The sequence below is a fragment of the Rhea pennata genome, chromosome 1 (genome assembly GCF_028389875.1).
Source record: "Rhea pennata isolate bPtePen1 chromosome 1, bPtePen1.pri, whole genome shotgun sequence".
Lineage (NCBI taxonomy): Eukaryota > Metazoa > Chordata > Aves > Rheiformes > Rheidae > Rhea > Rhea pennata.
In genome coordinates this window covers 41941668-41967670 of record NC_084663.1, presented here as the reverse complement: position 1 = coordinate 41967670, position 26003 = coordinate 41941668, and the positions used below count along the sequence as shown (strand labels likewise).

At 42.3% G+C, this 26003-nt stretch overlaps 1 protein-coding gene across 3 annotated transcripts in view; it reads left to right on the top strand.

The window, feature by feature from the left end:
- The first annotated feature begins 13542 nt into the window (after nucleotides 1-13542).
- NAP1L1 (nucleosome assembly protein 1 like 1) overlaps nucleotides 13543-26003 on the top strand; it is a 30559-nt gene continuing 18098 nt past the window's right edge. For 2 of the 3 annotated variants that reach the window (XM_062584665.1, XM_062584649.1), the window contains exon 1: nucleotides 13543-13651. The gene's annotated coding sequence lies outside the window, so the exon portion shown is untranslated. Of the gene's footprint in view, nucleotides 13652-18160; nucleotides 18231-26003 lie in introns of those variants that run through there. The other variant, XM_062584657.1, reaches the window with a different exon arrangement.

Below are 26003 nucleotides of genomic sequence, written 5' to 3'. Positions count from 1 at the left end.
TACCCACAGAAGCCTGAAGTCCTTGAAGCCATGCTTCATTTTATCTGCTTCCCCAGCCTTGATCTAGCTGATGTTTTCAGTTCATTGGTGGGAATATAAACTCAAATATAGGTAACACTAATGAGATAGTCTGACCTTAAGTAACAGCAATTGATCACATACTGATTACATGAGCTGAAGGCTAAAACTGTGTTTAGAGCCAAGTATTAAAGCTGAAAAGAGCTGCAGTACAGAACCAAGGCAAACCATGCAGGAGAGAGACTTGATCAGGAAAGGCTCTTTAGGCTGAGAACATCTCATATTCAGGGACACCAGGGACAGAGGAGCATGGCAGGAATACGGTCAGATGCTGAGCTGAAATCCAGAGGGGCAACAAGTCAACACTGCACAGCATGGTCCTGCTCAAGGAGGTAGAGGGCAGAGGTCAGACCAATTCCTTAGGAGCGGGAACCTGGGCAACAGCAACAGAAACAGAACTGTCACTTCAGCCAAGTGGTTCGCTGAGTAGCTAATGAGATCCTAAGAGACTGAAAAATGATCAGGTGGCTGTCTGCAGCCTGCCTGCCTGTTGGGACTTGGGAGGAATAGCTGTAGATTGAGATATTTTCGGAGTAAGCAATAGCAGACTTAATTTAATGAAGCAGAGCTCCTTCAGTACATTGAACACTAAGAATATACATTTGCAAAGCAGTATTTCTTCAACTAATATTTTATCATTTAGAATGAACTAGAGCTTTCAGCATTCTAGATAAACAGACGATATTCATAAGTATTTAGAATGAAACTTGCCTGTGAATTTATATCCCATTTACAAATGACTTAATTATATCACTAATTGCATCACTATTACACTAATGCATATAATTCCATTTTAATGTTATAAGCTATTCATTAATGTATAAGGTCTTTAAAATACTACAATATTCTAATACAGGCATTAATGACTAAAAACCTAATAAAGAGCAACATTAGAAAGTTGTACTGTTATGTAGCATGATACAATGTAGCGTTTTATAACAGTACATGTTTGTATTAGTATTACATAAGACTTAATATGTTGATACATAAAATGCCACCACATGGACTTGAAGTTAACAAAACATCTCTAAAATTTAATGAGTTCTGGAACTTCCTGAAGACTTCTTATACAATTCATTTATATAATTCAGATTTTACAGAGGAAATTTGGTGGAAATCAGGCCATCTCATTTGTTCCTTCCTAAACTGAAGGTAGGAATCATTTTTAACCACATGTGTATTGCCAGTGATTGCGGGTGCTTATAAATTATTTATGTTGAAATTAGATTATTTTTCATTGTGCATGCGCAGTGAATTCATGACTGGCTGATCAGCTATTAGGAAGTAATCAGAGAATTAGTAGTTTGGCCTTTGACACAAGGGGAAGGTTTCTTTCAGAATCTCTTTAGGGATTTGCAGAAAGAGATGCTTTTTGCTTAGCTTCTGAGTCTTTGTTATTTTATCCATTATTAACTATTCCTCTGGAGTTGCAAAAAACTACTCCAAAACGATTTTCACAGGAAGACATTTATGTAACACATGCACATGCAGATTAACAAGTCTACTTTCTGCTCTTCCCCTCCACATAGTGTCACTGCTGGATCAGATTACCTGTCCACCTTCCTGGCATCTTGCTTGGATGACTCCTCCATGCTTAAATATTGCTTCAAATTACTTAAATATCTCCTTTGTAACCAGGTATCTCCCACTCACTGCAGATTTGCTCACTTAAGGGATATGTACCCACTATAGCAGCTCTATGGTATCATCTAGACCTTTCAGGAACCTTGACCCTCTTTCTTGTCCTTCAGGCATTTGCCATAACACTATTTTTTTTTCCCCAATACAACAAATACAGGAGAAAAAGTATTGCTAGGGCAAGAAGCCCATCTGCCCCAAAACAGCAATGCTGACACAGCTGCAATAAGCTAAAGGAAAGGACCAGCGCCTCTAATGAGACTTGCACTTTGTCTGTGCCTGGAGTTTGGCAGCCAGCACCCAGCCCTGGCAAGTGACTCCGGTCCCCTGCGGAGGAGGGACCCAGCAGCCACGGAGGGCAGCTGGGTGACCTCGGGGGAAGTTATCACCCGTAGAGCTCCAGCCTCAAGCCAAACGGCCAGGCACTGCACATACTCTCTGCATTTCAGACAGAGAGGCCACTGTGCAGAGCAGAAAGGACAAACAAGGCTGGTAAATATTACGCAATAGAAGCTGAGCACATCTGTACTTAAGTGGAATTAATCCCACACCTTAGTTTTAAAGGGTTTAGTTACTTCAGGTAACAAACCTCAACTCTCATCAAACTTTCTTTCCTCTGCACTCTTCCCATCCTGTGTGATTTCCTCTTACTTTTCCATCCAGTTTCTGCCCTTTGTCCTCTCTCAGCTAATCTAGCAATACCATAGGGATGTTAAGAATGGCAGGCCTGTTTACTGTTGTAGAAGACAGGAAGGTAAAAAGAACAGCAAAACAAATTGTCAGACAAAAAGACTCTGAAGCAGTTTTATCCTCAGGTTTTAGATAGTTATATTTCACAAGAAAACAGCCTAAATTAGGCTGCAGACGTAATACAAAATGCATAGAAATTACAAGACCAAACAATGCAGAAGCAATATGCTCTTCTGCAGAACATAAGAACACTATATTTATAACCAGGAACTGATACAGCTTTATAGAAAAAAAAACAGTAAACAGGAGGAAACATAGCCAATTTTCAGTTCCCCAAGCGTCAAGGATATTTTCCCCATGCAAATCTGGCATGCAAATCATGGAGAACAATTTTGGTATGCCTTCAACATGAATATTTCTGAATTAATCAGCCAGACATGTGATTACTGTGTATGTTAGACATGCTGTGCTACTGTTCTAGTAGTTTTAAATTAGTAGTATTACATTGCATTTTTCATTATGAAAATTTAACCAAGAGTTACAGACTGGTCGAGGTTGGCAGGTACCTCCGGTGATCGTCTAGTCCAAACTCCTGCCCAGGGCAGGATCAGCTACTGCAGGTCACTCAGGGCCATGTCAGTCAGGTTTTGAATATCTCCAGGGCTGGAGGAGACTCTACAATGTCTCTGGGTAACTTGTTCTAGTGCTTGACCACTTTCTCAGGGAAAAAATTTTTTTTTATATATGTTTAAAAGGAATTTTCTGTATTTCAACGTGTGCCTACTGCCTTTTGCCCTGTCACTGGATACCACTGAGAAGAATCTGCCTCTGTCTTCTTTACTCCCTCCTATCAGGTATTTACACATGTTGATACCGCATCTTCCTCTTCTCTAGGCTAAACAGTTACAGTTCTCTCAGCCTCTCCTCGTATGTCAGACGCTCCAGCCCCCTTCATCATCTTTGTGGCCCTTCACTGGACTCTGTGGCTGAGTAGAAGGGCATGATCACCTCCCTGCACTGGCTGGCGGCACTCCCCCTAATACAGCTCGGGGTACCCTTGGTCTTCTCTGCCACAAAGGCACATTGCTGGCTCATGCCCAGCTTGTTGTCCATGAGGACACCCAGCGCCTTCTCTGGGCTCTGGTCTTTCCAGCTGGTCGGCCCCCAACTTTTCCTGGTGCAAGGGGTTATTCCTCTCCAGGTGCAGGATTTGGCACTTCCCTCTGTTGAACTTCTTGAGATTCCTATCGACCCATTTATCCAGCCTGTCCAGGTCCCTCTGAATGGCAGCACAACCATCTGGTGCATCAACTGCTCCTCCCAGTTTGTATCACCTGCAGACTTTCTGTCCCATCATCCTGGTCGTTAATGAGCATGTTAAACAGCATTGGCCTCAGTATTGACCCCTGGAGAACATCACTAGTGACTGGCCTCTAGCTGGACTTCGCTGCTGATTCCAACCCTCTGAACTCTGCAGCTGGGCCAGCTTTCAGTCTACCTCACTATCCAGTTACATAGCTCGTCAATTTGTCTAGTTATGGGAGACAGTGTCAAAAGCCTTGCTAATGTCAAAGTGAGAAATAGCCACTGCCCTCCCATCATCCACCAAGCCAGTCATTTCAACATGGAAGGCTATCAGGTTGGTCAGGCATCATTTCTCCTTTGTAAATCCATGCTGCCTACTCCCAGCCACTTTCTTGTCCTTCCTTATCAGGTTGGGAAACGGCTTCCAGGAGGATGCGCTCCATCACCTTTCCAAGGGTTGAGGTGAGGCTGACCCACCTGCAGTTCCCCAGATCATCCTTCTTGCCTGACAAGAAGTGACATTTGCTCTCTCACAGTCCTCAGGAACCTCTCCTGATTGCCATCATCTTTCAAAGATGACCAAGAGTGGCCTCACAGTGACATCAGTCAGCTTCCCAGCACTCATGGGTGCATCCCATCAACTCCCGTGAGCCTGAGTGTGTTCAGTTTGTTTAAGGGTTCACTAACCTGATCCTCATCCTCCAAGGGGTGCTCCAGACTTCCCCTCTGGTCTCAGGGGGCTGGGGTTCCTGGAGGCAAACCTTACCAGTAGATACTTAGTTGAAGAGGCATTGACTACCTCAGCCTTTTGCATGTGCTTTGCCACCAGGGTCCCTTATTTCTTTAAGCAGTAGGACATTTTCCTTCATCTTCCTTTTGCTGCTGATATAGACCTGTACAGGCCCTTTTTGTGTCCCTCCATGTTCCTCACCAGATTCTGCCAAAACCAGGTGGGTTTTGGCTGTCCAAATCCCCTCCCTGCAGGAGACAGTGTCTCTATATTCCTCCTGGGTCACCTGTCCCTGCTTCTACCTCTTGTACACTTCCCTTTTATGTTTGACTTTGGTCAGTAGTGCCTTGCCCATCCACATAAGCCTCCTGACACATTTGCTTGACTTCCTGCACATTGGATGGACCATTCCAAGCTTGGAGGAAGTGTGACTTGAAAATTTACCAACTCTTTTGTACCTTGTTTTGTTTAGGACCCTGTCCTATGGGATTCTTCCAAGCAGGCCCCTGAACAGGCTGAAATCTGCTCTCCTGAAGTCCAGGGTTGGGATCTTGTTTTTTGCTTTTTTCCCCTCCTCATCACAGGATCCTGAGCTCCACCACTTTGTGATCACTGCAGCCAAGGCTGCCCCTGACTTTTGCATCTCCAACCAGTTATTACTTCTTGTTAAGTAGGCGGTCCAGCAGAGTATCTTGCCTCATCAGGCCTTCTATCACCTGTGCTAGGAAGTTACCATTATTTTACTCCAGAAGCCTCCTGGATTGCTTGTGCCCTGCTGTGTCACTGCTCCAGCAGGGCCTGGTAAAGTCCCCCATGAGTTCCAGGGCCTGCAAATGTGAAGCTTTTTCCAGCTGTCTGAAGAAAACCTGATCTACTTCTCTCAGTTCAGATGGTCTGTAGAAGACATCCACAACAACATTGCTCACGTTCTCTTGAATCCTAACCCATAAGCGCTCAGCTGACTCATCAGCCATGTCTAGACAGAGCTCTGTGCATGCAGCTGTGTTCTCACATACAGGGCAATTGCCTTTCCTTGCTGTTCCAGACTGTCCTTCCCAAATAGCTTTTATTCATCCATGCAGCACTTCAGTTGTGTGAGATGCTCTGTGGAGCTCTATGATCCTGATAAGATCCTAGCCCTGCAACTGTGCGTAGACCTCTAGTTCCTCCTGTTTATTCCCTGTGTTGTGTGCATTACTATTCAGGAGTGCTCGAGAGGCACCAAGTCATGCTGATTTCCCAGAAAGGAGCATGAGAGCATCCTCTACAGTGTTGTCTTCTTGGCACTTCTCTGTTTGTGTGCATATGCCTGATGGGGGCCCACTTCAGCCCTGTACTGCTGATCACTCTGTCCACCCTGCTCCTTTTGCTCGCCAATACTGTCCACCACTTCCATGCTTGATTGTCATCTCCCTCCCCTGTCATTCCTAGTTTGAAACTTGCCTTAACAGGCTGGTCAGCCTGTTGGCAAAGATGCTTTTGCCCAACTTGGTCAGGCAGGATCCCATCTCTTCCCAGTAGTCTTCAGTCCTCAGAGAGGGTCCTGTGGTTGTAAAAACTAAATCCCTGCTCTCAACATCACCTGTGCAAACAGCTGGTGACCTGCAGGATCTATCCAGGTCTCCTCAGGCCCTTCCCTCTCATTGGCAGGATCAAGGAGAAAGCCACTTGGGCTGCCATGGCACTTGCCCACAGCCCAGTATTTATGCTTGACATACTCCAGGCCTCCCCTGGCAGTATTTCAGGTGCCCACATGGAAGAGCAGCAGAAGGGAAGTTGAGGGCTGGGCAGGCTACAGCAGCCTCTCTGCAAGGTCCTGAGTCCAAGTCCCCGGCAAGCAGCAAACCTCTCAAGACAGTAGGTCAGGTTGGCAGATGGTCCTTTGTCCCCTGCAGGAGGGAGCCTCCCACTACTGACACTCGCCACTGCCTCTTGGTGTGGCTGTGGGCCTCAGGCTCAGCTGGCTCAGGTGCTGTTTTGGACAAAGCTCCCTGCCCATCATCTGCAGCCATGGCACTGACCTATTCCATAGTTGCAGATCTGCAGGTGGGGCAGGAATCGTCCTCCTGGCACCAGAAGTCATCAGCTTCCAATCTGCACCATCATGCGACTCTCCATTTTCCATCTTGAGAAGGACAGACTCTGCCTGCCCCTCCATTGTTCCTGTTGGGAGTTTGGACTCTTGTCTTTTCAGGACCTCAGAGATAATCTGCTCAGTCTCTTTTTGATCATCTCTGCCTGTGCAGTCTGTTGACCTCCTCCCACAGCTCCTTTGTGGTGACACGGTTCCTCCACCACTGCACAGGGCCTGCAAGGGAGGAATCCATCTCTTGATGCCCCAGCTTCAGCAAGAGGCCCCAGTAATTCTCTGCAGCCCCAGACCTGGAGAGCTTCAACCTCTCTCTGGAGCTCGGTCTGGGTCAAGGCCTCTCATGGGCAAGGGGAAATTGCTCTAGTGGATGTTGGGGAGAATGCCCTGTGGCATTCTCCTCCCATTGCTCAGGACACTGTCCTCAGCAGAATTGCTGGCATTCTTCTGTGTGACCTTCCACACAAACTGCTGTGCAAACTGCTGTGTCGGTCGGCTGCCTGTTAGCTGTGCATATGTATTTTTATCTCTCACTCTTGGATCTCAGTTAGAGATCAACTAAGCTTTTACCACTTTCTTGACCAGATGAAGCATCTTGTAGACAATACCTCACTTGCTATTTGCAATTTTCAAAAAGTTTCTTTTCCCTTTCCCCCTCAGAATATATTTGTCCTGGTCTCACAAACATCTACAAGATAGCTACAACCCAAGGCAAACATTTTCCATAATCCATGAAAACACTGAAGCTGGAACCTGGAGGCGGAAGCTCTCCAGGTCTGGGGCTGCAGAAGGTTACTGGGGCCTCTTGTTGAATCTGGGGCATCAGGAGATGGATTCCTACCCTGCAGACCCTGTGCAGTGGTGGAGGAACCATGTGAGACTCTTACCATGTCTCACAAACATACTCCACCAGTTTTCTATAGCTACTCAGGGCATAGTTAAAGACATTATTACTGAAAGATTTCATAAGCAGGATAGCAGGCTTCCCTGTCAGATTGACAGGAAAGACTGCAGCAACATTAATATCCAGCATGGTCTTATGATAAAAAGTTTGCTTTCTCTATTGCAGTAAACAGGATTTGAGCTTCTGATAACCCTACCAATATAAACTCTTGTAGAGCCCCTCTGTGATGGAAAAGATGTCAGTGCCTGATAGATTGTCCTGCAAAACTATAAATGTGATTATGGCAAAAGCAAGGATAATGTAAGACACTGCTATCATTTACCTAAACACAAAGATCTTTCTTTACCTGAATATCCTTTCCTTTCTTCTTTCTCACTCCCAGCTCTCTCTGCAAGTCTTAGTACAGAAATAAACAGCGAATGAGAGAAAATATCTGCTTGTTACAAAAAAAGATTTAAATTTGGATCTTTTCTTACAAATTTATTTAAACATAATAGAGCTTGTTCATATCCCTATTTTGACATCTCTCAGTCAACTTCAAGTGTGCAACTGATCGATCTTTGAATGTCAGCTCCCTAAGTTGCTATTTTTCAAGCTACAATTTTGAGACACTAAGTTACATAAAACCTTAAGTTTTTCACTGTCTGAAGTTGGGTAACTGAAATTTGCTTTACTTGCACTCTGCAATGTTATGCGATGTCAAGATGCCTGTCTTCAGGCAAGTGTTGTCCATGCTGCTGAAAAAAACAAAGCTTTAGAAAAATGTATTGAAAAGTGCATTCATGTCTGTGCCTACTAAAGATTCACCATCTTCTGAGAAATCAGGTTGCAAGGGAGCACAGAAGAGCAGAAGGAACTAGCTCTCCAGGGCAGCTCATAATGCTGACTAGAGCTGCATTTTTTTAAAGGGCAAGGCTGGAGATTAAATTGGTAATTGCCAATTCACTGAAAATGAAATTGCTCATCCAAAAGGGTTAGTTTTAGCAAATGTTTCAACTCAAAAAGAGTATGGGACAAAAAGTTCTAAAATTGTTAGTGTTTCAGTTTGACATTTTTTACTAATAAAAGAACTGAGATTTATTGTGATTTTTCATTGCAAATTTAGAATTAATGCTAGTAAAGACACATTGAAGTGGTAAAAATCAAAATAGATCAATTGCAAATGGTCTAAATGGAATGTCTGGATTTACTCAGTCTATGATTCCTTTTTGGGAGAAGGGAAGGGAGGGTTTCACAGTTTCACAAGAATGGGATATTGGCTTCTCCCTATCTGGGATGCAATTTTTTTCATATGTCTCACAACTGCTTGTGGCAAAGGAAAACTAAATATGTATCTTGTCCCTGGTAGAGGTTGAGACTGTGAGCATTTTTGGCAGTAACAGAGAGTTCTGGCAGTGACTAATACACTCTGCTACAGAGCAAAAAACAAACCAAATCAAACCAAACTCCAAACCATAAAATCTATGAAAGCCAAAGAACCACAGCAGTATAAGAGAGTAAGATTGTTCCACTCACATGTAAGGTAACAATGAGAAAGCTGGGTATTCTTCATCCCTTTCGACAATAGATTAGCCACATCTTTATGAGACCACACCCCTGACTATATCAGATACCATGGCATTTTATTGTACCATGTGAAGTAACCAATTACACTAGAAAAAATGACCCCTCAGTATGCACTTTTGCTGTCATTGTTAACTTGGATACATTAAGGATAATGACAGGTACTACAAGACATACAACTATTTCTACTTAATGTCTTTTCTCCTTATGACTTAAATGTTTTAGATACATTATTAAAAGATTTCTTCTAATCTAATAATTTAATAATCTATCAAATGAAATGTACATCTTTTTAAAAAAGTTCATTCTAGAGTGATATTTAAATTAGCATGGTTGGTTTTTTTTCCTGATAGAATTATTTCACAGCAGATGCAATACTTTTTATAAAGAAATTACAGTAAGTTCCAGTCCCTAAAAAATGCCAAGTGCACTGTACTTGACATTTTAACTCCTGTACTACCTCTATAGTAACTATACTTTCCATTTCTGATCTCAATGTATCTGTACTGTTCACTTTTTCCTGAGTTTACCACTTCACATTGTATCTCTATTTTCTTCAGCTCCCCTCTATTTTTCTTCCTGTTGCTTTTGGTTTATATCTTCTATCTCTATTAGCAATCACTATAATATAAGACAAGAGTCATGATTTATCCCTAGAGAGTTAAAAATATCTAGAAATGAAAGAAGTTGAAGGTTTATTATGTCAAAAAAGTGTATAATCACTTTTCAGCATTTCATTTTTTCCAAACCATGTCATTTTTCTTTGTCTTTTATTACAGTATTTTAAAGGTTACATATAGTATATTTCTTATTTTGCTGTTAGCCCTGTCTGAAAATGTGTTCCCTGAGGGAAAATTTGCTCTCATTTCACAGAAGCAGAAGCAAGTGCAAAACAGAAATCTGTGAGAGCTGTTCATTCAGTTCTACACGGGGATTTGCATGATTTGCCACGTGATAGTTCAGCAGAACTTTCTATACTGTCTGTGGAACTGTTTATAAACTATGACTTGCTTTCTGGGATGATATACTTTCCTTAAAAAAAAAAACAAGTAATCCTTCAAAAAGTAAATAGTATGTGGAAGAAATAACAACTGCTTTGTACTGTGTCATTTGTTGGCTGTGTAACTTAGAATAATCATTCTGCAAAAGTAGAAACAATTGCTTTTTGCCACAAGAAAGCAATGCAGTCTTTCAAAGGGAATATTCTGGATTCATTGTTTTCATTGTGTACAGGTAAACCTAGTATTTCTGCACAACATTTCTTCACAGTCTGAAACTGAACTGAGGAGAAAGCATCTCTTCATGGCACTCGGGGAACCTTGGGCTATTTATTATGTAAATAGTTCAGCGAGGGTGTTCTCATTTTCAGTGACTGATGATAACTTCCATGGTGATTGTAACTAAGCCAGCTACTACAGACAGAAGCAGAAGAGGAGCCCTCATATCATCCCTTGTTGTAACTCAGTGCTCACAAGAGAAGTACTGCCAACAGATTTCAGGAGATGGTAACCTTGGGCATTCAGGACTGTGGCAAACTGCTGGGGGTGAGCAGACCTGAAATCAGCGATGATCAGAGGAGAATGGGTGATCATCGCCTTTCGTACACCACAGCTTTGCAGTGCTGACCAGAACCTGAGTCCTGTAAAACTGAGCCTTCAGTAGGTGCTAAGTGTGCTGCTTTACACGGGGCGCTTAGGTTTTCATGTAATCAAATCCAAGTTCGTTGTAAGGACATTTTGCATTTTTATTTTGGTATAAAAAGGGAATGAAAACAGCTTAACCAATCAAAGAATTCCCTGCCGCAAAGCATACTGAGCTCCATGACTTACACATTTTCCTAAGCTAAAGCACTGTAGCTTTAGCTCGGTCTGAATATAACTCCAGTACACAACATATATGCTGTGCTCAGGAAGACTGAGCTTGGATGTAAGTGCCACCCCAAACCCATTTTTTTGCAACAAGCTGTTACAGAAATACTGGCTTAGCCTTCTATAATAGTTTCAGAGCTTGACTTCAGGCCTTCTCCATGTACAAGCTTAGGCCTGTGCTCAGTCCTTGAGTGCCCTCATGGAGGCACTCCTAGCCCCTGCTCTGAGACATAGCAAATTCACAAGGAGGAAGACTTAGCCTTAAAGTGTGCATAATTGATAATGTCCATGTATTCAAAGGGGAGATAAAGGTTCAGATTACTTGGTATTTGATAGCTCCATAGGTAAACAATTAGCATGTGGGGGACTCGGTTCAAATCCTTCTTCCTCTCCCTGATTTGGAGTAGTGATTTGACCTTGAGTCTCTGTCCAAGAGACTTGCCCTAGATACTATGCTATAGGGTGGCTTTCCTGGTGGCTCTTGCTGAAGCTCTTCCAATTTGTAGAAAATACTGTATCCATGTGCATACAATAGCCACACGTGGACATTTTCTTACATATGTTCTAAAGCTTTCAAAAAATTCCTTGCAAGACGTAATATTTTGAAAAGCAATACCAGCTTATGAGGAAAACTTGTGAACATACCAATGCATTTTCAGGTGATTTGATTCCCATCATTTAGAAAATGCAGTTAGTTTGACTTTTAGTGCAATATCAAAGCAATACTTCAACTATCCAGCCAGATTCAAACTAAAGGTTGCAGTACATGCCCTAAAGCATGGGAAATACCCAGGAAGATAAAACATTCAAAGCAAAGAAGAATATATGGGTCATCAAATTTCAAGTACAGGATCATTTTCAACGCAAGTCTAACTTTGAATTTTCTTTAGTCTTATTGTCAGAACTGCATAACTGTCAGGACGAGCTGAACCATTGGTTTTGACAGCCGAACAATCCAAATTAGACAGCTTGCATGTACCTGTAAGTTGAGTATTGTAAGAAATACTCTTGTTTTTTCCTTCTTCCATACATGTGCGAAGGCAGGAGCCATGTGGAAGGAGGAGCAGTGTGTATATGTCCTCCCCCTCATCCCTTCCTACTGAACTGTTCACATAAACTGTTGCTTCTTCAAAAATGTTTCCATATTTGGTGTTCTTCAGAAATTTATAAAGCGGCCTAGTATGAGGACTCTGCTTTTATTTTGTCCCATAAGAAGGGGTTGACCTCTTTATGCAACCTCCCTAAGAAGATGGCTGTGAATTTTGGAGGAAAAGGCAGTTATCTCCAACCCAGAGATAGGTGGCCAGCACTTTTGAGGGCTTAGACAAATCCTCACTTCTTGGCCTTTGCTGTTATCTAGCTTAACTCTCTACTCAACACTTCCATCCATCTCATTTCTTGCATATATCACTCCTGTATAGGGGTCACTGGGTCTCAACGTTTCACTAGGCGGTAGGCTGCATAAAGATAAGCAATGTTAGCATTCTTGTGAGTCTAGCCTTTCCCATGTCACTTGCTCACTTCTGATCAAAAAAAGTGAGTATCTGCAATAAAATATATTTGATGTTGCAATAAATACCAACCAATTGCTTGTTCTGATTAAATGTCTTCTGTACGTGTCTGGTCTCTTCATATTCCCACCTCACAAGTGATACAAATCCTTGGGCTATATGCTTAGAAAACAGCTCCTATGGTGGTGCGCTGTGTGTCGCCCATCCCAGCTTGTCTCCAACCGTGTTTGAAGTGATTGGCTCCACTCCAACTAAGAGGAGATCAAGTCTCAAAGACAATTACGTCTCTGTAAGTCTTGTGTTGATTATAAATGTCTCCTCTGAGTGTGCAGGAGATAACTATTACTCACAGGTCTCTAAAGTCTACCAGGATCCCTTAGGGCTCTCACAAACAAGAACGGCAAATTAAAATCAGAGGCCTGAAGCAGTTGCTGCCTCTGGCTGTCCATCCTGCTCAACGCAGGAATTACTCAGCCTCTGCTGAGCGAGCTTTTGAGCAACAAGAGTTTTCAGCCTGCTCTACTAAGGTAAACTGATACTGTGGTTTTGTGCTGCCCATAGCCTTTGTGAAAGGGGCTTAACTGTTTGGGTACGTCTGTGGTGATTTGATCTGAGGCTTATTTTTGCTCGGGTGCCTTCAGAAACCCTCCCAGTTCAGAGCTAAAGCAGCAGGAAGAACAGTGCACGCTCTGAGGGGAGCCAGGTGAGCACTGTGCTTTCTGGCATCAGAAGGGCTAACAGTGGAGTTACGTTTGGCCCCCTGTAACCTCTCATCCTGGCCATGGCTCCTGCCCGGGCGGGCGGAAGCGGCTCCCACGCCATGCTGTGTCCGGCGCCGAGAGCAGGCAAGGCGTGCCACAGCATGGCCGAGGCCTGGCTGCCCGTGGGCTTGCCGGCAGGGCGCCGTCCACGCGCGGGGGAAGGGGGAATCGGCGAGAGGCAACACGGCCCCGGGGAGGGCGGGCGCAGGAGGCGGCCGGCAGCACCGCCGCGGCGGGAGCGGGCCGGGCGGGCAGCGCCTTCCCCGCGCGGGGGCGGGGCGGGCCCCAACGGCCGCCGCCAACGGCCGCCGCGCGCCGTCCTGCCCCCCGCCCTGCGGGCGGCGCGCGCGCGTTGCCAGGAGACGGTGGCGCGCGGAGGAGGGGGGAGGGGGGAGCTACGTGGTGACGTTAATTCTATATGAGCGCGAGCGGCGGGAGCTCGGGTCTTTTCAGCGCCGGCCGCGCGGCGCCTCCTCCTCGCTCCTGAGTCACCGCGAGCCCCGGCCCCGCGCAGGTACCGCCCGCGGCGCCGGCCGCCGCCGCCGCCGGAGCGCGGGGAGGGGGGAGCGGGGAGCGGGGCCGGCAGAGGGGCCCGGGCCTGGCGGAGCGGCGGGGGCGCGGGCGGGCGGGCCGGGGCAGCGCCCGGGGCCGCGCCGCTGCCTCGCGGCCCGCGGGATGGCGGCGGCGCCGCTGCGCTCACCGCGGTGGGGAGCGCGTTTCCCCCCCCCCCCCGCCCGCCACGCCACGCCACGCGCGTCCCCGAGGGCCTCCGCCGCCCTCCGCGCCCCGCGGAGCGGGCAGGGCCGCGCTAGGCCGCGCTGCGGGGGAGGCGGGTCCGTCCCGGCAACACGTGGGGACGGCGGCGGGGCGCGGCCGGGCCGGGCCGTGCCGGGCGGCGGGTGCGCGTGTGCCGCGTCCGCGGGAGGTGCGCGGGGGGCTGCGCGCATGGCGGGCGGGGAGGTGGGGGGTGGCGGCGCCGGGGAAGCGGGGCGGCCGTGGGCTTGTGCGGGGTGCCGCGCGCCCCTGCGAGTGTGCGGGTGCGCTGCAGCTCGCGGCTGCCAGGGGGACCCCGAGATGCCGGCAGCGGGGGGCACTCGAGCTTTCTGCCTGTGCGGGGACCTCCTCTCCTTCTTTCTCTTCCTTTTTATTTTATTTTTTTCCCCACTTGGAGTTCAACATGTCGCTTCGCTGGATGCTTGCTGGCTGGGATCACCCGGAATGAAGGCCTTTGCTTTCTTCCTCGTTGTAGATGTATCCAACATAAAGGACTGGCAGCAGCAGTTACATGAGATGAATGGTAGTCTCTCATCCAGAAAGACTAAGAAAGCGCCTGAGGGAGTTAGTAACTACAATTGGAAATACTGGAGTGTGTTTATCATTGCCATGAACATGGAAAAAATACGCAGCATCCATCAATCAAATATTTAAGTGGCCTACACTGTCAACATTTGCAAAACTTTCAGTGTTTACTACAAAATCTTCACCAGTTGCTGCAACCCCTCCCCCCAAACAATAAACTCTCTAAAAGTGATTGTGATAGTGTGATAATATGACGGCATCTTCCCAGTTTCTCTCTAAGCAGACTGTAGTTGGTGGATGGGTATAATGTGTCCCACTTGGTGTTTTGAAAAATGTGGAAAGATGCATTTTTCCCTCCAAGTGCCCTATAGTTGGTGGATGGGTATAATGTGTCCCTTTTGGTGTTTTGAAAGACACAGAAGGATACATCTCAGACTGTAATTCATTGAGATGAGTTAAGAGTAACAGTGAAAATGGGTGCTAGACTTGGAAAGTATGACAAATAACCTTTCCTCTCCTCTTCTCCAAGATGGAGTTTGATAATGGAGATGCCTAATTATTTTCCTGTCAATCACAAAATAAAACCTAAGAGAGAAGAGCTAAGAGACTTAAGATGGCGTGCAGAGTTGTACTTTCTGACTTTGTTAGTAACTTGTTAGTAGCTCCTAACTGAACTTAGTGCTGTGCTCATTTTTTTGATGGTTAACTTACTAAAGCATGAGAATGGTACAGAACTTTGAGTGAAATGAGCTGAATGGCTTCCCTCCTCTTGTAAATTCAGGAGTTATTTTTCCTTTTGGGACAAAATTAAGACAATTGAATTCTACACACATTGGAATTTGAATGACTTTCAGATGTCTCTGTAACAGGAAAAAAAATAGGCCCCTCAGTGCTTCAGGTACCTGGAATGCTGATATAAGTGTTTAGAATAGGCCATTGGTACCTGAACTTTTGGTTGTGTAGCTCACTTAGACCTGCATGAGAGGTATATGTTAGCACTTCCTCCTTCCCTCCATGTTTCCTGTATTTTTGACAGGCCTTGCGTATCATGTGTTCTGCTTTCTGAGGACAGTGGGTTATCTGTGTGTATGTAGAAGGAGGGCCTTATGCACAGGTAGTAATTGTGCTTTTCAGAGCCACTGGTCCTTTTTGATGTTTGCAGAACAGCAAGTGTTGAGGCTGTTGCATGGGCAGAGAAATGATGTGCTGCGTCTATGCAGTCAGTTCAGTGTTTTGGGAAGCACCCACCAGAGGTGCTGTGTTTACTGTGGTGGTTTGTGTATGCAGCACAGTAGTGCTGCTGCCATGCTTGCGCTTCCTCTAGCCCGTAGCTTACTCCAGGACTGTTCCTGACTGGGGCCAGGCAAGGGAATTGGTATGATGGGTTGCTTAATGAGCACCACTGATAGGTGGTCTGATTTTTCTTAGCCTCTTGCATATCTGAGAAAAAGATGTGCACAATTGAAACCGAAAGCAAGGCATTGTGTGTATGTACGTTACAAAGGATTTTTTTATGGAGTTTTCACAACACAGAGCTGACTCTTCCAGGCTGGCATCATATTCTTCAATATGACTACAGAACTTCAGTTCTTTATTAAACTTTGGTTTACTGTTTTGTCAGTCACAGTGGTATAAGACTGTTCATTAAGTTAGCTCTCAAAAGTTGAAGTAATTGCAACTTAATTCATTATGACAGAGATCATATCCATCCTGAGGATCTGAGTTCAGTAGTGAAAAGTATCAAGGGAAATAAGAGAGACAAGCATCTTCTATTTTGAATTCTTGATGATTTTTTTGGTGAAAACCAGTTTGTTCCTGTACACCAATGGGTGTAATGGATGTGTCTACAATAGCTATGTGTTTGTGTTAGTATGGTTATAGCCTAATTCATTTTAACATTCTTGTGATGTGGCTGCGAACATGCTGTATCTCAGACTAAACTGTCAAAGGTCTTATTTCCTCGGGAAACTCCAGGAATTGGAAAGATTGTGAAAAAAGGACATACAAATGCTACTTAAATACCTGATGACTTTTTTCTATTTTCCTGTATTTACATATATATTCTACAGTGTTTCAGATAATTTTTTTCATGCATTGATATTGCATTGGTATTGGTCTGATGCTATAGACACTTGTACAGAAAGTGCTACTTTGCAGATAAAACATGACTGCTTAATGCTGGTTTTAGGTTCTGAGAGCTGTGGGGTGTTCTAAGTTAGCTTCTGATTTGGATGATTGTGTTCCATCAACTTTTGTTTAGGAAACAGGTTAGTAAATAATAGAGCAGAGCTGTATTATACAAACAGTGTTTCATTTGAGAAATGATAGTGTTTAGAAGTGGTTATAATTAAAATTAATTCAGTTTAGCTGATCCTCACTGAGCTCAAGCATGAGGTTAGTGCAATTCCTCATCACCTAACTTTGTTAATTTGGAGAAAAGGTCTTGTGTCTTAATATATTTGTCTAGAAAACCAGACATGCGTGGAAGGTGTCATGGAATTTGCTTGGGTATTCATTTGATGACCTTCAGAAAAACTAAGCTATTTAAAAGCAATGTGTGTGGCTTTTAAGGATTTCCTATGCACAATAAAAATAATACAAAAGGAAAGTGTAATTACAAATATGGCCCATGTATTTAGTGATAACTTTGACCTGAAGTTTTCAGGAAGACTGCAAATGTTGAAGGTGAGAAGTTCAGCTGCAGGTAGCTGAAAAAGATGACTATTTCTGTTACTTTATAATTACTTTTAAAATACATGGTTTGTTTCAAGATTTAAAGTATTTTATAGTCTCACTTAAGCTTCTTAATGCGTTTACATATCGACACTACTTTGTCTCTATCTTAATTGCTGTCAAAGGTTAGACTGGAGATTTTGTCTAGAGGGAAAGATGGAAGTTGTTCAGATCTTAGTAGCAGGAAATGCAGCATGTACTGTGGGTCTTAATGTGTGCTAAGGCTGTGCGACCTTGAGAGAAATAATTTACAATGTTGATAGTTTAAAGCTTAACTTGCAGTCATGAGGAGGCAGTTGCACGCACATCAGCTGTTTCACATGCTGTTTGTAGACTGTAGAACAAACTATTACCAGTTTACCCATTTTTTTCTTATGATCAAAATGTGAAAGTAACATTTTAAATACAAAAATATTAATTTGCAAGTGTTTCTGTAGCTGTGAAATGTTCAGCCAATGGTGATCTTCACAGTTGTCTTTTTAAGAATAAACGTTGATCTACTAGATCTGATATAGCTCTCTAATCATTAGAAACTCTGATTAAGAGGTTGGCTAAAGAGATGCATGAAATCTGGAGTGGAACAAAACCTCAGGCTTCCAAGACCCAGGATAGAATCATGAATGCCTGTTGTCTTTTCTGAGTCTGTAGTAAGACTGTAGTAAGTAAGCTGGTTCAGTCCACTACTTTGTTTAGATGTTGGTTAATAGCATTTGAGAAGTGAATAATGAGAAGCAACACAAAAATACTTAAATGTTTCAAAGCAGAGACAGCTCTTCTACAGTTCTGTTGGCATGGCTTTTCCTTAAAAGAAAATTTCCTTTTAATTCTGGCTTAAGAGGCTGTCTTAAGCATTGAAAGACTGAGTTCTAGGAGGAAGAAAATATTTAGCTCTCAAAGAATTTTTAATTTTTTGTTACACTTCAAGCATTTTTCTCATTGCTCACCTCTCAAATGCTATTAATCTCAGATTTAAATTGTTTTTATTTCACAGGTGTTAATGTTGCTGGGCCCTGAGTCTTCTCTGCTGCAGTATTAGCAGTGAATATCATTGCTAATACTGGGTATGTCACTGAAGTGTGTAACGAGCATGTTTTTCATTGTTTTAGTCATCATGCATCTATTTCAGATCTGCTTGACTTCTTATGCATGTGGAATAGATTTTCAGTGCCTTGCATGCAGTTATGTCTCTCTTTGTACAGCAACATTTTAACCTTTTGAACTCTGAAATTGATTGAGTTGCTTCTTCTAATGTATGTTTTTAGAACAGTAATGTAGGTTTTAGTACTATTTTTCCACTGAGCTTGGATCACCTTTTTAAGTAATTTTTAATTATATGACACTCCAGTTTGGGAAGTGAATCTTGATTTCGGATGGTTAAGTATGAATCGGTCTAAACACGTTACTCTGCTGTGCATATAAGGTTGCATCACCAGAAATATGCTTATCATTCTTGAGCTGGTGGCATCTTCTGACATGGCCTCCTGATTCTTTTATCAGCTTCAGTACTGTGGAATTCTGTTGGTGCCGATAGCATGATTGAATGGAATTTGCAAAAAAGAAAAAAGCTCGAGAAGGTTATTTTGTAGCTATGGCTCAAGTTTGTAAGCTTTCTACAGGTATATTATGTGCTTGCAAAAACTTTTTAAGTGCTGCACTTCTATGCATTTGAAAGTGACTTACTGAAACCATAACCATGGTTATACATCTGTTGGGGCTTATCTATTGTAACATCTCATGTAACAGCCACCAAATGTATCAGTTGGATTAATGTTGTCTTCTTTCTTTAGTGAATGCTGGATTGTTATTTGAAAGCTAGAGACCTTAAAATAAGGTGTACAGTTCAGTAATGGCATCATTTTTGTGGAAATAATACTGAACTGAAGCTAACAGAAAAGGCTATTAAATGTATTTTATAAATTTCAGGAGCTTCTGGGGGAGTGAGTGGATTTACTCTCCTCTATTAATCAGATGTTTCAGCAGAAAAAAAATTTTGAAGCTTGGAAACATTTTTCCAGTGTTTTTTAATATGTTTTTTTGGATAAGACCGTTAACCAGTTTAATTTAGAAAACATTTTAAAAGCATTATTGCCACAGTTTTTCTTGTGGATAGCGTAACTGCTAGCATTGTCATGTTTGATTATAACTGGCAGTCTCAGTCAAGTGATGCTCTCCTTTCCTTTGACTGATCTTGTAATATACACAGGTTGATCTTGTTAAACTATTAAAACGCAACCTGCTACCTCAAGTGCTTTAAACACTATTTGTATTTTTGTATTACTACTTTGTTACTCGTCAACAAACTGAATACTTCTGCCAGAATGAACTGTATAGAAACACAGTCTGGAAACTTTCAAGATCTCTTCATATATGAAAACTCCAATTTCAGCAATTAATGATGAGCATGTTTTCACATAGTAAGTGATGAAAAGGAGAAGCTACAACAAGCTCCGCTGTTTAGTTTAAAAAAATCTTTAAGTTTAAGCTTCTGGATTACTTTTCTAATAATGAAAGATTGTTCCAAATAGAAATCGGTAGGTTTTCTGCTACAGAATGTTGGCACTCAGAACAAAGGCCACGTTGTGTGTTAATTACCCTATTTTTAGAACATGATCAAGGAGCCCAGATCAGTAGCAGAGAAAAACATGCAGGAATAATTCAGTCCTGGTTTTAAATTGTAATTTTGTAGTCTGTTTCCTTCTCTTTGTGGATATTTTTTTCCTTCAAAAGTAAACAGGCACTACTTAAAATAAATATGAAATGCTACAATAATAGAGTTGAGTATTTGACAGCATCTTCATTTTCTGATTTAGAAATCAGGTAAGGAAGAAGCTCTGAAGTATTTCCATGTGAACAAAAGCAAACTCTGCAGTTACTAGTAACTAATTAAATTAGCTATGTGTGGTTAGTCAGCTTTGTTTTGAAGAATTTGAGTTTTCCCATCACATAATTGGAGACTTCGTGCAACTTGCAGGGACCCTTAGAGTGGAAGTAAGCATCTGCTCTCATACTATAACCTTTCTATTGTGCTTGCAAGCATCATTGAAATAGTTGCATTGACATACAACTGCAGTTGGTGTCTTTTCCTCAGGAGTTACTGGGGACAAGTGAAAATGGTAAGTTAAAGGTGAGAGAGAGAAGGTGATTTCAATTAATTGTATTACTTGGTTCTGGAGTATCATGATTTAGTGTTTGATCTCTAGCTGTAGCTAATGTTTTGCTTTCAGAGGAGAAGAAATGCCAAATTCCAAATCTCACTGTTATCACAAGGGTGTCTTAGATGTTGTAGCACACAGCTTCTGAATAACTTCAAACTTGCTTAACCTTATCCATTTCTAAAAGGTGCTTACCTGCAGCATCCTCTTGACTTTAACTCTGCTGTTACTCATTTAACTGTACAAAAGAGAAACCTAGCAGTTTTTTTAACCTTACAGCCATTCAAGCACTTAGCTGCTACAAAGAGTGGGTACACAGAGCCAAAGGAGAGCTAGGATCAGCTTTTCCAGCAGTGTCTACCTCTTGTATTGGCTTTAGCTGACTGGAAAATTGTAAGGTCAACAAGGAAACTTAGTTTTCCCCTTACCAGAAGGGCTTAACTCCATCTTTTCTTCGTAGTGAAGAGAGGGCTCCCCATCCTGGTTAGCCTGAGCAGCTGCATCTATTCGTGGGTAGAGGGCAAACTGTCCGCCAGCTGCAGTCACTGGTTGACTAGGGGCAATTGGCACGGAGGAGGCAGCAGCCCTGGGCAGTCCTGCTGTGCCTCTGCTCCAGCTGTGCCTTTCACCAGCTGCAGAGTTTTAACGGGCTATGCTGCTAATAGAAACTCTGCCGTACTTTCAAGCAAAAATAGATTTCAGGGTTCTGAATGTGTTTTGTGAAACACATTTACTCATTTAAGTTCTGTGCCCGATTCAGAAAAATCTTACTCAAGCTTCTGCTAAAAATTCCCATATATCCAGTGCCAGTTAGCATTTCTGCTGTTTGTTGATCGGAGACTATCTTTTGGACACAGTGATTGAGCTATTGCTTACACAATGAGTTCTAATGAAAATGGTTTTGTTTGAGCCTTCTGTAAGGGAGCAGTGGCACCTTTTCCTAGTTTCTATACTGAGAGACAGCTAGATTGTTTCCTTGCGATACTAGCTCCTTAGTCTCTTTATCAGGCCTGGGTAATATGATTCAAGCCTTTATGTTAGACCAGTACTTTCTTGTGCATTTATCTTCTGCTCTTGTGTTGCTCTTGTGATTGGGTAGACAACCTTAATCATATACTCTAGATTTGAAAATTTAATTTAACTTTGTCAATTTTTGCCTCTTCTACATTACGAGTAGGAAATCTTTGTTAACAGAAGAATTCTGAGGCACTAATAAAAGGAAATTCTCTGTAGAATTTGAATAGCTGATAATATCTTTCACCAAATAATTGATGTACTGGTCTAGTCACATATTTGAAATAATTTTTTCACCTTCAGCTTTCCTAAAAATACATATATTTATGTAATATGAATGATTTAATCTTAGATTATAATATGTTGTTTAAATGTCATGTTATAACTCTTTTGGATCTCCATATCCCACTTTCCATGCTACTGATAATTGGCGTTTCAGGAATTTGTATGCGAAGGTAAAAAGGCAGTTCTTTTGATTCTCTTTTGAAATGGCCTTTTTTGTCTAATACTGGATTGATTCTATTTCAATAGTGGCTAAAATGCTCTCCACATTACTGAACTGTGGGATCCTTTCCTATGTATCAATTTTCCTATCTGGCAGTTGATAGTATAGCTTCCACTAGTTGTTGCAAAATGATTGATTTGTCTTATTAGGCTTTAATACCTAAAGGATTTGAGGTATCGTGTACTCTGTATGTATACGTGTATCACATACTGTGTACTTCTAAACTGTTCACCCAGTTCTGATATACATGTGGATGAAACAACCCTGTTTCTGCATCTGACTGTAGATGTTTAAAGTAGTTATTTCAGATAGTTTGCTTAAGCCACTAAAAAGGTTTGTAACTTTTCATTTTATCAGCAGCGTAGAAAAAAAGTTGTTACAAGTTGGCTTCTTGGAATATTAGGCAAGAACATCAATTTCAAGTAGTTTTCAGTGAATATATTCACCCTGAGTTTCTTGGGTTGTATTAAGTGTTGAACTTGGCTGGTATGAAGCAACTTGCCTGGCACTTCTGCTTTCTGCACATGTTGTAAATAGCCTACAGTTTGTTTAGTGTGTGTAGTGTGGGGGTGGGTGGGTGTTCTTTGTGTTTTGTTTGGTACCTAGCTATTCTCCAGCTGGATTCCTATTCACTGACATCTGGTCTTGTTCACTTAAGTTACTATTTTTTCTTGCAGTTACTTAACCCCACATGTGGCCTGTTTATTTCAGCTATTTTCTATTAAACGCATTGCTTTCCATTATCCAAGGCCTGCCTTGAGAAATAAGGCGGAAGGAGGCTGAGGTGTAGCTCTGTGGACAGGCTAGCTCATTTGCTGTACTTTGAATTATTGACAGCTGAGGGAATTCGTTTGGGCAGAAGCATAGGGTTGTTTTTAAGACTTGAGTGTGTGATGGCTGGCTGTAGCTTGGGTCCAGTTTCCCCCAAAAGTCTGTTTGTATCCCTTGAACTGCTTGAGAACTTTCTTCCACATGCCTTTGCAAACTGAGTGAACAATTCCTATAGAGAGGGGAAATGATGTTTCCTGAAAGAGCCAGAATGGCTACTGGGTGGGGTATGGTATCCACAGAGATGCTGAACAGCTGAGAACAGTTGGCTGGCTGCCAAAGACAGGGCTTGTGCTCTGTGTTTGTGTAAAAAAACCTGTTGTTTTCTTGGAGGAACTGTCTCAGGAATGTCTTGCTTCATCAGCTGACTCTTAATTCACCTTGCTGTGACCTGTCCTCCTGAGGCTCAGCGGATGTCAGGGTAATCTAATAGTGGCATGCTTGCTTAGGATGGTTAAAGCTGAGCTTCAAGAAGAAAAGGCTTCTCACCATAGCTATTAGGTAAACTCGGACTGGTTTGTACTTGGATAAAGGCAGGCTGCGAAAGAGGAAAGTCCAAATCATTTGACTGTGAGAAGAAATGAATATTTAAAACTGAAGACTTTATGTGAAATTAATTAGTGAAGAAGAGTAACCCAGTAGTATTTCCTGAGAATGGAACATTTATTCCTGGATAATTTGAGGATAAACAGATAGTGATGTAATTTTCTGCATGAATAGGACAAAATTTAAAAAAAGTTAAAGCAGAGATTAAAGAGATTAAGTGTCATTTAAACATCATGGCAAATAGCGAACTTTGATACTGTTGTTAAGATTCAAGTTTTTGAAGTAGTTCTGTAAACTTTGGTGATTCTGCAGGATGTACTCAAAAGTGGCTAAGCTTGTGATTAACAGTCTAATGTTTTTGTTTTGAAAGAACATACGCATTTCCTCATGTTTGTGGGCAGGCTTCTGATCAAGCTTTAGCTACCTGTGTGGAAGAAGGCTTAAACGTTAGCTTTTAGAAGGCTTTACTGTAGTTTCCTGTGTTCTTTTGCTTCCTTTTTGTAGCATGAGCTTCCGATGTGCTGTCTTTAAAGCCCTGTAAAGATAAGATATGCATTTCGTTTCCTCTGTATATTTCTAAAATAAGCAGTACAGTATCTTTCATTGTAATTGGAGTCTCTGGACAATGTTATGTTTGCTCATAATTCAGTGCTATTGGCCCTAGCTGTTCAAATGACCGGGAAATAAATATTTTAAGAATTAGTAGGTTATTTACCTGCTGCTTTTGACCAATTTGAATGTGGGGAATGCCTGTTATTGGCACTCATAAGCCTTTTGCTGCAGTCGTGAGGCCTAGATTCTAAGCAGTATCTCAGTCCAAAGCCGAGACATGAAGTAAAACACCAACCATAGCCAGGTTTGTTATACCCTTACACTGGTAACAATGAACTAGTATCTCCCAAGTATCTTTTCAAGCAGCCATAGGAGCAAATGTTTCCTGCTGCTCAGGTGTCAGAGTGCAGCTGCTGTTCACAACTCTAGATACACCTATGAAACAAGGAAGGAAGGAGGGCTGTGTTGCTCTGCTTTCTGTGGGAAGTTGAGTGACAGTAACTAGGAGTACTTTATACCAAGATGCGGGGAAATAATCACAGTGTATGTTTAGCAGTATGTGTTTTAATGTTGATTGTGGTATGTATTGTAGTTAAAGCTTGTGCACAAGATTAGGACCCAGTATTAGGCATTGTGTGAAGGCAATGAGGAGTATTACCTCTCAAGGAAGGTATTTTCTCTATATCTGTCTGCCTATTCAGTTTTTTACCAGCAGAACTGCATTTATAGGAAGCTTGGGATGGTTCAACTTGATGACAATAAAGTAAATGTGATGCAGATACATATCCATGCTAGTGGGCTGCGCAGATTAGTCTAAACTTCTGCCAATGTAGAGTTCTGTTGGCATAATGCCTTGTAGTCTTATCATACTTGAACTGGTGTCTAGAGCCAATAGTGTAACAACAAACAGTGATATCTTCCAAGCTTGGGGAGCAATTCTTCCAACTGTAATTTTTTTGATAGTTGTGTAAAAAGTGAAGAGAGAATTAAAGAATGATGCATGAAAAAGATTAATGCAAAGATAATAGGGAAAAATAGGAGGCTGATGTGAGTACACTGAAGGGATGATTTGAAGCTGACAATTGTTTGATATGGTTTGTTTGAATTTCCATAAACTTTTGTGGAACGTTATCCAAAGGCTCTTAGTAAACTAGGCAGTTATAGAAAAAGATACAGGTCTTGCATTAGGTGTAACTAGACCTCACAATGTGAGAAGCTAGTGAGTAAGCTTCTGTAGAGTTTAGTACTCAGATGCGTGCCTTCAACAGTCATAAATGATCTTAGAAAAGAGGATGATCAGTGAGAGGATGAAGATTGCTGATGATACTTAGTTATTCTGGATGGTAAAGGCAAGGGCCAACTGTAGACTTCAAGAGTAACACAGACTGGTAGTGAAATTTTATCTGCTTCTTTGCCCAGTGTAGCAAAAAACTAACTTAGCTATAATCTCTCAGCTAAATGTCATAACTCAAATAGGATTTTGAGTGATAATACCAACTTACTGTTGAGTAGTAGTCATTAAAAATTAGAATTATTTGGAAAGGAATAGAAAACATAACAATGTCCTTATGCTATTGCGTAAGATCATGACTTGTCTGCATTTTTGTATTGCCCTGATCTCACCTCTGTCTCCATCATGTCAAAGAATGAGTAAAATTGAAATGTACAGAGAACAGAAATAAGGATCAAAGGGATGGTATGAATCCTCTGAAAAGAGTGACTGAGGAAGCTGAGACTTTCAGCTGTGAGGGAGGAGGGCAGGGCTTATGCTCTGAAGAGGGGATTCATTGTTCTTTCTCTTCCCATGTAGTGGATGAAGAAGACATCAAAGGAAGTTACCACATAGTGGGTTCAAAACAAAAAGGATTATTACTTAAAACAGGGTATGGTTAAACTTTGAGGCTCTGTCTCTGGATGTTGTTGATCAGAGAAAGATGGAAGTAGTTAAGGCAAGAGAAATTTATTGAGGCAGAGAGGTTTTAGATGCCTGTATTTCCTGAGCCTGTATGTTTTTTGTGAAAGTTGCTGAAAGTCAAGAGTTTCTGAGGGAATTCTTGCCATGCCCTTACTTCTCCCTAAGCATCTTCTAATGACCATGGGATTATTACTGGTACTGTTAAATTGCTTTTGGTGTGACTTGGTCACAGCTAATCTCATATTCTTATTTAGGAAAAATGGTTCATTGAACAGTGGAAGTCAATTAGGTTTCAGCAAACCTGTATCTAAGAGGTTTCAGC